Here is a 12,278-nt window from a genome sequence, read left to right as displayed (position 1 = left end):
TTCCAGAAAAGAAGGACAAAATAGATCAGGATCTCATAGAGTCATAGTGGTCCACGATATTTTATTTTCTCTACAAATTCAAATGTTCCATCTGAGGGCTCTGCACCTGCTTCCTTTGCTTTAGCAGGGGATAATGAATCAGTTTCTGCTACAATTGCTGCTGCTATTCCATCAACCAAAATACTAGTCCAGGAGTCGAATTTGCTGAAGTAACCAATGGTCTTCCAGCTCAGACTGGCCAATTTTGATCATGGACATCTGAGACCAGCATTTTACCAAGCAGGCCATCATTCCAGATGCCAGGACTCTTACTGGGCATTCTTATCCTGTTAATCATGAAAGACCACGGTCCTCTGAGTTGCAATCCTTCTTGGAAGGTTTGAAATCTCTCTTCAATTCTGTCTCAATGAGGCACAATGAATCTATTGAAAAATGTTCCCGAGGAACAAGGGAAGAGTTATTTTCATGCGATAGTTCTGTGGCAAATATTGGTTCTAAAGTCAGAGAGAAGTCAATGCTGAAATTTCTACTGTATCATGAATGATGGAGCGATTGGACACAAGAGAAAGTATAAAAACTTCAAGTTCTTCTCCTTCACCTAGTGCTGAAGTATATGCCATTGTAGGCCCAAATAATGAGGCTGTTACTGCTGGTCAAGTTGATAAAGTTTAAGCTAAAAACATTCAATAAATCATGACATTATAATTTCATAAATTATGAGATATAATAGTGTATAGAGTTTTTTTTTTATTGAAAAAATGTATTTTATAAAGAATAAATCTGTGTTATCAATCGATAAAAAGGAGTTAGGATCCTATGTACTATAAGAGTTTAGAGAATACAATTTTCAATTTCTAACTGTAGTTAAGAACAGTGTAACTAGGTAACAATGAAATCCATTCAAGAATTTATACAGACATTTGTCACAATTTAGAACACCATTCTGTATTGAACATGGACAAAGCATATAGTTTTTCTGGTCGTCGGGCATGTGGATAGGTCAAGATGAGCTTTGTGCAAGGTTTCCTCCATTGTTTTCTGCTTCTAGATTCAGAATATTGAGCTTTGTAGCGATCTAAGGACAGGAGATATGCTTGTTTTGTTTAGGACTGGTGGGGACAAGCTTTGACATGAGGCTTCCTCATCATTTTTTGTATTCCTTGACTAGGAATGTGGCTGCAATCTGCATTTTTCAGTATTATTCTTGATTTTTTTCCTCGTCTATAAATTAATATTTTAGAATCATAATATACATATACTGTTATATTTGAAAGGTGTCCTGAGACAATCGTCTTATATATTATATTATTTATTAGATAAATAAATTTATTATTTGAGTGTACATTCTCGTTGTATATGATATTGATCTTAAACTCAATTAATGAAATCTACAATGCATAGCATGAGAGAAATTGTGATTGGATCACAATTAGTGGATATCTCTCCATTTGTAATTATGTACGTATTGAAATATTTCCTAATTGATGAATTAATGAGATTAGACATCATCAATTTGGTAAGACTAGCATATGCTATGCTCCTCGGTTTAGCCAAGCAGTCGGTCCTCACTACTATAAATATTGGGATGTTGAGAGTTAACATATTGATACGGGTTAAAGGTAACTTGTTCATTGGATGTGACATGCTATGAGACTTCATGTGGTTCTCTACATATCAATGAAGATCTCATTGCAGCTCGAGTGCAAGTTTCCTTAGACTTGAGGTATTGAAGTCATTTTGGTCATGAAAGCTTATACTTTGACATCTTAGCAATCATCTCCTAGGAGGTGCAAGTCTGGGATGATTGGGTATAAATCAATATGCTCGAAGATTTTTAAATAGCCTACAGAGGATTCACTACTTTTTTATAAGAAGACATATACCCTATGATCTCTTGTTATGACTATTATTCGTAAGTTTTTGGCCAAAGCATTACACGTCAAGAGGATGATCTTTTTGGTCATGTATTTGAGTAATTGGAATCCGCTGTATAAGGAACTACTTGGCTTGATGTAACGTAGTCAACCTAGTGAGGACTGACACAGACCATGTCCTGAGCTAAGTGAGTATAAGATGAGTGAAACAAATAGACACCGATAACTGTACTATTGAAGGGTTCATATTTAGTTCTTGAATTAACTATGATTTTTTGATTAATTTGGGATCATGATGTACTATTAGGTGTCACTCATGATCGATTCATAATTAATGGTTAATTATGAATAACTAATATAAATCGAAACCTATTGGATGACACGTACTACGAGTATATCCGAAATACTTAAAACAAATTTAGGAATTAGATTCTCAGAGAAACTTAAGTCTGGTAGGACTAGACGAGGTGTAAATATGAAAGATATTTGTCGCAACGAAACCGATGGTAGGCTAAGCCTCTTGTAGGTAAGGTTGGATCTCTTTTGGTTTAGTTATGAACCAAAATTGGTTTGGTTTAATAATGAACCAAGAGCGAATTTGGTTTTGAACCAAGTTGGTTTGGTTTTGAACCAAGCTTAATGATAGTGGATCGGATTGCTATTGGGTATTGAGTTTGGGAGATGACTTACTCCCAAGTCATTGTGAAGAGGTATATATATACCCCTCCATGAGAAGAGAAAAAAATAATTGTTCATTAGAGAAAAACCTAATAGGGATTAAGGCTTTCTCTCCTCTCTTCTCTCCCTCTCCTTCTCTCATTGTCACCGCTAAGCACAAGGAGGACCTTCCTCCTTGTGTTGCCACCAAGCACAAGGAGAAAGGTCCTTCTTGTGCCGCCACCTAGCACAGCCGCTTGCCACCCCTTACTGTCGGTCAACTTTGCTGTCAGCGCCTCTGGCCATTCCAGCCGACCAACTAGCAGCCAGCTTTGCTACCGGATAATAGACGCAAGGAAGGTCTTCAATGCGCCACCGCCTAGCTTGCCGCCGGCTATGCTGTTGCTTCCTACGGGCTGCCGCTTCTAGCCCGCCGTCGGTTGTGCTACTGCCTCAAGTCCACTGCTGGCCACTCCAAGCTGTCGGACAACAATCGAACAGTAGCAATGCTACCAGACAGTGGCTGTGCTGCCGAACATTAACAATTTGTTGTTGTCCTCTCTCTCTTTTTATGTCGTCGGGTTGCTTTAGCTGCTTGCTGGCCACACATCGGGCCGTATAGATCTCTCTAGAATCGCTTCATCTCTTCCTTCGGCTAGTACTAAATCAGAGACGAAAACTTGTGGCTTAGTGAAGTCATCTCAAAGGCATGGATATCAATAGAGGCAAACTTGTTATGCCGTTCCTGCTTAACATCATCTAGCAGGTATAATTTCATTTTAAAAATTTTATTCTATGGCTATGTCTACGCATGTGTGTATCCTGTATGTGTGTGATGTGCGTGTTCTAATAATTTAGAAAATTTTATTATGCTTCCATTGCTTGTTTACGAAATTGTTTTTAAAAACACGAATGGAGACACCCAGAGCCATCGTGTGTTTAGACATAGATCGTAGATCTGTGTTTAGTGTGTCGTAATTTCTAAAGTTATTTTTGGAATTTTAGGAAATTTTACATATGGTAATTTTTTCCTAATCTGATATAAAAATTTTAAATTTTGAAATATTTCTAATTTGTTAAGAAATTTAATTTTGAAAATATTTCCTAATTTGCTATAAAATCTAATTTTAAAAATTATTTCATAGTATAATTAGGAAAAACCAATTTAGGAATATTTAATTAGGAATTTTCTGATTTAAATTGTTTCCTAATTTTAATTGGGAATTTGCTGATTCAGAATTATTTCCTAATAAAATAAGGAATTAAATTTGGAAATTGTTTCCTAATCTAATTAAGGAATTATGATTTATGAAATCAAATTTTTTAATATATTTATTTCCTAAATTTATTTATGACAACCATGCCATCACTTATGTCATAATCTATGTCATGTTAGATGCCATGATTTTTGCGATGTCATGATTTATGCTATGTTATATCATGTAAATAGTTTATAGATTTTTTATACCCTTTCACATATGATTGATAAGACCTAGATTCAGTAAAACCTTTATAAAATTTTTTAAAGCTTACATCTTCCATTAATATGGTAAGAACTACAGTTTAATTTCATGTTAAGGTTGTTGGACTCACTCCAAGTCTAACTTGAAATTAGACATGTTTGGACCCTCGAGATATGATCTCATGATTAATGGGTTGGGTTTAACTTGAAACATTAATTTGTTGAATTTATTCTAAGAAATAATTAACCTCTAGATACAAATAAAATTAGAAGTGTGAAAAGTATGAGTGATTTAAAGCGTTAAATCAAGACATCGAAACCTTAAACATGTTAATCTTCTTACAAATTGATGAATTTATTCTATAAAAAGAGGTGAAGTCATGATATATATTTGATTCATATATGTTAATGAGTTATCAACTCAATGTTTATGCAAATGTCAAAAAGTTAGATAGCATAATGTGATAGTTATATATATGTGATATATAATTAGTATGTGTGATACTTACCACTAGAGCTAATAATGACTTTTTGAACTTAGTCCAAGGTTGTTTTTATTTATAGTGGATATCAATTCACTTAGAGAAAACTTACCATCTCCCGAATTCAAAGTAAGAGCTCTTGAATTTGATAAACAAGTGAGACCCCTTTTTATGTATGTGAATTGTTTGCATTATATAATTAATTCATCTCTTGTATATGCTCAATTTGTATTTTTAGGTTGATAGAATAAGAATGTCTTCTATTAATTTGCATCCAATTTTGGACACGAATAAATTGACTGGGCCAAATTTTTTGGATTGGTTTCAAAACTTGAGAATTGTTCTCAAGGTTGAGAAGATCGCTTATGTCCTTAAACAGTCTCTTCCCACGAGCCTGACGGATGATGCAACTTTTGACCCAATGTTGGCCATCCGAAACATGATTATGAGTTTGCTAGTTGTAGTCCAGTTTATACTTAAGATGAATAACTACATTGAGTGGTTGAGATCACTTGGATTTGCGATGAATCATGAGTTAAATATTGACTTAATTTTATATAGTTTGGCCAATAGCTATTCACAGTCTGTGATGAACTATCAGATGAACCAATTTGAATCCATAATTCCTGCGTTGATCAACATGCTTAAGACAGTGGAGCCATAGGTTAAGAAGGAATCGAAAGCTGTGATGTTGTTTGATTCTTCAAAGAAGGGTTTTAAGAGGAAATAAAAAACTCAAGCTAAAGGGAAGAAAAAGACTATGAAAGAGGAACTGACACCAAAAGGTCCATATCACCGTTATGCTAAGACAGGACACTGGCAAAGAAAAGGTAAGATTTATCTTGAGTACTTGAGGAAGAAGAAGGCATCCGATGCCCCATCTGCTTCAGGTATCTTCATTTTTGATTGTCATACTATTTCTTTAGACATTTGGATATTAGATATAGGGTGTGCCTATAAAGGGGCTAAGGAATAGTAGAATACTGGTCAAGGGAGAAGTAAATTTATGAATTGGCAATGGAGCAAATTGCAACTATAGCCATCAGAACTTGTTTGTTAAAGTTACTAATTTTGGAATTGGATAATTGTTATTTTATTCCTTTTTGTAAATAACATTGTTTCTATTTATTACTTAAATAGAAAAGGTTTTCATTTACTTTTAGTAACAATTGTTATTAACTTATTATATAACTTTAAATAGTATTTTTTATGCGACTGGAACATTATATAATAGTATCTACGTGCTAGATATATTCAATGACATATTCAATATCGAAACAAGTAACAAACATGCTTGAAGAGACGATCAGTTAACCTCCTGCACCTGTCATTGTCACCTTGGCCATATAAGTAAGAAACGCGTGTCCGAATTACACAAGTGTAGAATTTTAGAATCATTTGAATTAGATTCATTTGATACATGCACTCATGCTTACAAGGCAAGATGACTAAATTACCTTTTTAAGGAAAAAGGTGAACGAGAGAACGATGTATTAGTCCTCATACATACCAATGTACGTGGACCTATGTCAACTCATGCACGAGGAGGTTATAGTTACTTCATTACCTTCATCGATGATCACTCACAATTTGCGTACGTGTATATCTTGAGATACAAGTCTGAGGTCTTTGAAAAGTTTAAAATCTACAGACATAAAGTAGAGAAACAACTAGGCAGTATTAAAATATTTTGATTGGATCGAGATGGTGAATACTTAAGCTAAGAGTTTAAAAATTATCTTTGAGATAATGACATATTGTCTCAATGGAATCCACCATACACACTACAACACAATGGTATGTCTGAGAGGCGAAATCGAACTTTGTTGGACATAGTTAGGTCGATGATGAATCGTGCAAGTCTTCCCAAATCCTTTTGGGCTTGCGCATTCGAGACAAGTGTTTACTTGCTAAACAGAGTCCCGGCTAAGGCAATCTCTACTATTTTATATGATATCTCATATTCACTGTTATGAAGCTTCATCTATCTTATTTGAAGATATGAGGTTGTCATGCTCAAAGTTGTCAAAAGCGCTCGCTCCGCTCGCTTAAGCGCAAAGTGAAGCAAGGTGCAGCCCTTGCGCTTCCGGGAACTTGGAAGCGCAAGAGGTTTAAGAAGCGCGCGCGTCGCTGCGCTTCGCGCAGAAGCGAGCGAAGCGCAGTGACCGTGAAAGATTCCTTTTTTATTTTTAATTTTATTTAAAGCCCTAATTAATCTCTTTAAGCCTTCGTCTCTTCGTCTCCCGCTGCTGTCGTTGTGTCTGCCGCTGCTGCAACTAGACGCATTTGCCGTTGCTGCTTCTTCACGTGTGCTGCTGCTTCTTTACGCGTCGCTTGCAGGTAAGTTTTCAATTTCTGTTACTTAAATTCAGTTTGAAGCATCCTGGGCATTCTGTGGTCACCTCCGGCGACGTTGGAGGCGTCGCGGGAGGCCTCCGACGTCTCCAGCGGCATCGCGGGAGGGCCCCAACTCCTCCAGTGGCGTTGTGGGAGGCCCCCGACGCCTCCAGCGGCGTCGCGGGCATCGCGATGGCTGTGGTCGCGACTCGCGTGAAAAGAGATGAAGTTTTGTCCCAATAAAATATATAAAAACATATTTAAAATATAAAAAATCTAATAAATTTATTAATTCATGAAAATCAAATTTAAATATATTTAAAATAATTTATTTATCATGGATTTTATTAAATCAAATTTAATTATATAAACAAAATTAAAAATATAAAAAAATTGATAAAGTTTATTAATTCATATAAATTTAATTTAAATATATAAAAAATAAATTAAAATTTTAAAAATTAATTTATATAAATCAGATTTAAATATATAAAAAATATTTAAAATAAAAAAATCTAATAAATATTATTAATTCTAATTTCTAAAGCAGATTTAATTATTTAAATTTTAAATGTATAAAAAATATTTAAAAAATCTAATAATTTTAAACTAGATTTAATTATTTAAATTTTAAACATATAAAAAAATATTAAAAAAAAATCTAATAAACTTATTAATTCTAAATCAGATTTAATTATTTAAATATATAAAAAATATATTTAAAATAAAAAATCTAATAAATTTTATTAATACATATATATCAGATTTAAATATATAAATATATATATTTAAAATTAAAAATTCTAATTAATTCATATAAATCAGATTTATGTTTTGATATTTTTTTTACCGTTTTATATTTTTTTTTACTTATTGATTGTTTATTTCTGATTGCAGCGCTCTTGACTCTTGATTCTTAAGTTAACTATGTTAAATATAACAATTTCATCCACTCGAAAAGATATTGCTTGGAATTATGCAACATGTTCGGATCTTTTCAGTTGTATTTTTTGTGGTAAAATAGCAAATGGTGGAATTTATCGCCTAGTTACATTTAGTTGCAATGTGAAAGTCATGCCCGAAATGTCCCGAGCATGTTAAAGAAGAAATTAGAGTTCGAAAGAAGAATAATTTGAAGAATCAAATGGATGAAATTCCTCATTCCGATGATGTTGATAATTTGTGAGGATTTGGAAGAACATGAAGATGATCGTGTAAAGTGAAAGGAAGCGACATCCGATTCAAGCAACCATCTTACCAAGTAAAAGGTAAACGACCTATTAATCTTTATTTTATGAAAATGTCAGAGCGCAAAAAGACAAAAAGCAAAGGACAATTGATGATAATAAAAGAAAGAGATATATCAGCGGTTGAGAAATTTGCATGGATGTATGATGCTAGAATTCCTTGATGTTAAAAAATACGATTCTTTTCAGTCTGTATCACAATTGGATCGGGACGGATGAAACCTCCATCATATCACATGAAGTGAGGGTAAGTATTCAAGGACGAACTATCAAATCCCTTCAAATCCAAGAAGATCATATGCTAAGTCTGTGGGTGCACGATCATCATGGATGACGCGATGATAAAAAGGGTAGGACTCTTATAAATTTTTGGTGAACGGTCCTAAGGAAGGTATTTGTATCCGGTTGATGCAATGCTATTCTCACTCAACCAAAAAAATATTTGAGTTGCTTTTAAATTTAGTGTATCGAGAAAAAATGTGATTGAATTGATTAGATAATGCCGATGTCACCGAGTAATATTTTAAATTTTGTTTGATTTTCATTACTTCAATTAATAATTATATTTTAAGTTTTGATTAAATTTTTTTTTTTTAGGTCATCTTTCGAAAAATTTCACTCAGATCACACTTGATTGTATATACCTATTGTTTAGATTTGTTTCGAGGATATATTAAAATTCCTCGTCTCTAAATTATACGATCAGGCGTTGATGGTGAATGGTTATATTTACAACGCACAACAGTATTAAGTGGAGAGAGTTTATCGGATGTAAGAATGGTAAGAACCATGAAAGACACGTTTTTGTGCTTTTAACTTTAAAAGGTTTCATGTCAACAAACAATGCAAGAAAGAATATGGTGGTGGCAAAGTTATTCAAGGACACAGCAAGATCAGTGATATTGATGCATTCTTTTGGAAAAATATGATTTTGCATTAAAAGTTGGTGGTCCATTAGTGAAAGTATTACGGCCGGTACCGGTGAAAACGGTCCCATGGGTTATATGATCACGGACGATCGCTTATGCTATTTAACAACAATAATGAAGATAAATATCGTAACATTTTCAATCGATAAAAGACGGAACATTCAACTCACCCGACTGCACGCAACCGGATATTTCTTGAATCCAGAGTGTTTTTACTCAAATCCTAACATAGAAAATGATACAGAAGTGATGGAGGGTTTATACAAGTGCATATCTAGATTGGTGAGAGGTGAGGATTTACAAGATAAGATCACGAATCAATTGAAAAAATACAAGAAAATAGGACTTTTTGGTTTGCCAATGGCTATCCGACAAAGAACTTTAAAATCACGAGGTAAATTTTTAAATAATATATGATATCGATATAGGATGATAATAAAGTTAATCTTATAATTTATATGTTTTTGTTTTCAAGCTTGGCGTCTTCTTATGGTGTCGTAATCAATTTCAATGAAGATTTTAAACCTCACATGCTCTTCTTCATCGAATGTAATGTGATTGTCATGTAAGTTGGATTTTTTAATACATATTAAAATTTATATTATAAACTTAACCTTTACTTTTTAATTTTTTTCAGAGATACATTCTAAGAAAAGAAATAGGTCTACAACGATTGAATGATTTGGTATATATCAAGTATAATAGTTTTGAGGAGAAGATATGACGAGATAAGATTGATCCTATTACTTTGTCAGAGATAGATGATAGTAATGAATGGTTCTTGGGAAAATTGGATGACGTGATAAAGACAATGATAATGATTTTCTTTCAAGGTGAAGATTGCATCGAATGATGTAGTAGAGCATCATCGTCAGTGGAAAGTGCATACGGCTTTCGATCTCAAATGCGCTCTTCAAAAGGCATCATCATCTGCTTAGAAAAAAGCGGTTTTAAACTAGTCTTGTAAATGAAGAAATTAATCTTAACAAGAAGAAGAAGATACATGGATCATGATCAGTGATGGATATAGATTTGAAACGGAGAAGATGAAGAAGATGATTATTTTGATATTTGATATTTCATGTATCATATTTTCAAAGACTTTTAATTTTCAGTAATCTACAACTTCATCAAAGAATATTTTGTTTATGGTTATTTGGATTTTCAAAGACATTTTGAAAGTTTGTTAATAGATATAATAACCCTTTTGTTTATTACGTTTTTTTCCGTAAAGCCCGCGCTTCGCTTTGCGCTTTAAGTCCCAAGACCTTTGAGCATTTTTTTGCGCTTTGCACTTTTGACAACTATGGTCCTGCTTATACGAAGATGACCGTATCAGACAAGCTAGATGTTAAGTCTGATAATTGTCTATTTATTTATTACCCTAAGGAAACAAGGGATTATCGATTCTATCATCCCTTGGAATAAAAGATGGTTATTTCAAGGCATGTTGTATTCATAGAGAAAGAGTTTCTCTGATAGGAAAACAGTGAGAGTGAGATTGAACTTGGGCAGTTCAAGAGACTCCAATAGACACTAAAGAAACGCTTAATTAGGAATCATAGCCGATTACTCATGAGGATGAGGTAACAGCTGAACCTATTATTACACTACCTCTTTGTAGATCTAATAGGATATGTTTAATTCGCGAGAGATGTGGATTTTTCATAAGTGAATCGAAAGATGTGTTTTTCATTGAAAATGAAGAGTGTACTAGTTATGAAGAAGTTTTAAATAGTGTTTAGAAAGAGACTCATGGTTAGAAGCCATGAAATTGAAAATAGATTTTATGTATGAAAACTAAGTTTGGAACTTGATGGACCCACCTAAAAGTATTACACCGATTGGGAGCAAGTGGGTTTTCAAGAAGAAAACATGCATAGATGTAATTTGATTATTTACAAAGTGAGATTAGTGGCAAAAGACTATCGTCAAAAATATGGTATTGACTATGATGAAACCTTCTCACCAGTAGCTATGCTTAAATCTATTCGGATACTCCTAGCCATAACAACTCATCACGATTATGAGATATGACAAATGCATGTGAAAACAACTTTCCTTAAAGGAAATCTATTTAAGGATGTGTATGAAGGTTTCATATTTGTTGATAAAAATCAACGATCCATTTATGGACTGAAGGAGCATCCAAGAGTTGAAACATCCATTTTGATGAGATAATCAAAGAGTTTGATTTCTCACAAAGTCTAGATGAACCTTGCATGTACATGAAGGTCAGTGGGAGTGTGGTCGTGTTCCTAGTGTTATATGTTGATGACATACTGCTTATAAGAAACAATGTGCTTGTTCTATTGTCAGTTAAATTTTGATTGTCTAAAACATCTCTATGAAAGACATGGGAGAAAGAACCTATATTCTTGGGATAAAGATTTATAGAGATAGGTCAAGACGGTTGTTTGGTACATAGATAAAGTACTAAAACAATTTAGCATGGAAGAATTCAAAAAAGGTTTTCTTCCCATGAGATATGAGATTTACCTTTCGAAGTTTATGTGCCCGAGCACACAAGACAAGAGGATATGCATGAGTTAGATCTCATATGCGTCAGCTATAGGATTGATTATGTATGCTATGTTATGTATTAGATCCGATGTATCGTACGCTCTACGTGTCACGACCAGATATCAGTCGTATTCAAGAATGGATCACTGGGTGGTTGCCAAGGCAATCCTTAAGTACTTTAGGAGAACTAAAAACGTGTTCTTAGTTTATGAAGATGGTGATATGATAATATGCGGGTATATTGGTGCCAGCTTCTAAATGGACAAGGATGACTCCAAGTCATAGTCTGGGTACATATTTATCTTAAATAAAGGCGCAATAAGTTGGAAAAGTTCCAAACAGGAAACCATTGCTGATTCTTCTACTAAGGCGGAATACATTGTAGCTTCTGAAGTAGTAAAGGATGTGGTTTGGATCAAGAAGTTCACCACTGAACTTGGTAACATTGTTGAAGCATTATCAGTTTACTATGACAATAATATGGTCATTGCATAGACCAAGGAACTAAGGTCTCATCAACAATCTAAACATGTACTTTGTTGGTATCACTTGATGAGGGAGATTAAGTAGGAAAGAAATACAAATTGAGAAAATTTCCACCAAAAGGAACCTAGTGAATTCTTCGATAAAGATTCTACCATAAAGTAAGTTTGGGAGTCACGTCGAGTCCTTTCCAATTATATACCAAGGCGTTTGACATTTAAGCCAAGTAAGAGTATGTTATTTTGAGAGGTGTCCTAAGGTAATTATATATGTATTATTTATTA

At 33.8% G+C, this 12,278-nt stretch overlaps 1 protein-coding gene across 2 annotated transcripts in view; it reads left to right on the top strand.

Moving 5' to 3' along the window:
• The window catches only part of LOC121970021 (serine/threonine-protein kinase 26-like), a 73,561-nt gene that overhangs the window by 30,071 nt on the left and 31,212 nt on the right, over positions 1-12,278 (top strand). The gene's annotated exons all lie outside the window — the stretch shown is intronic.

This window comes from Zingiber officinale, chromosome 4A (genome assembly GCF_018446385.1).
Source record: "Zingiber officinale cultivar Zhangliang chromosome 4A, Zo_v1.1, whole genome shotgun sequence".
In the NCBI taxonomy this organism is placed as follows: Eukaryota; Viridiplantae; Streptophyta; class Magnoliopsida; order Zingiberales; family Zingiberaceae; genus Zingiber; species Zingiber officinale.
The sequence above is the reverse complement of the archived record's forward strand: the minus strand, read 5'-3'. Positions and strand labels throughout refer to the sequence as shown.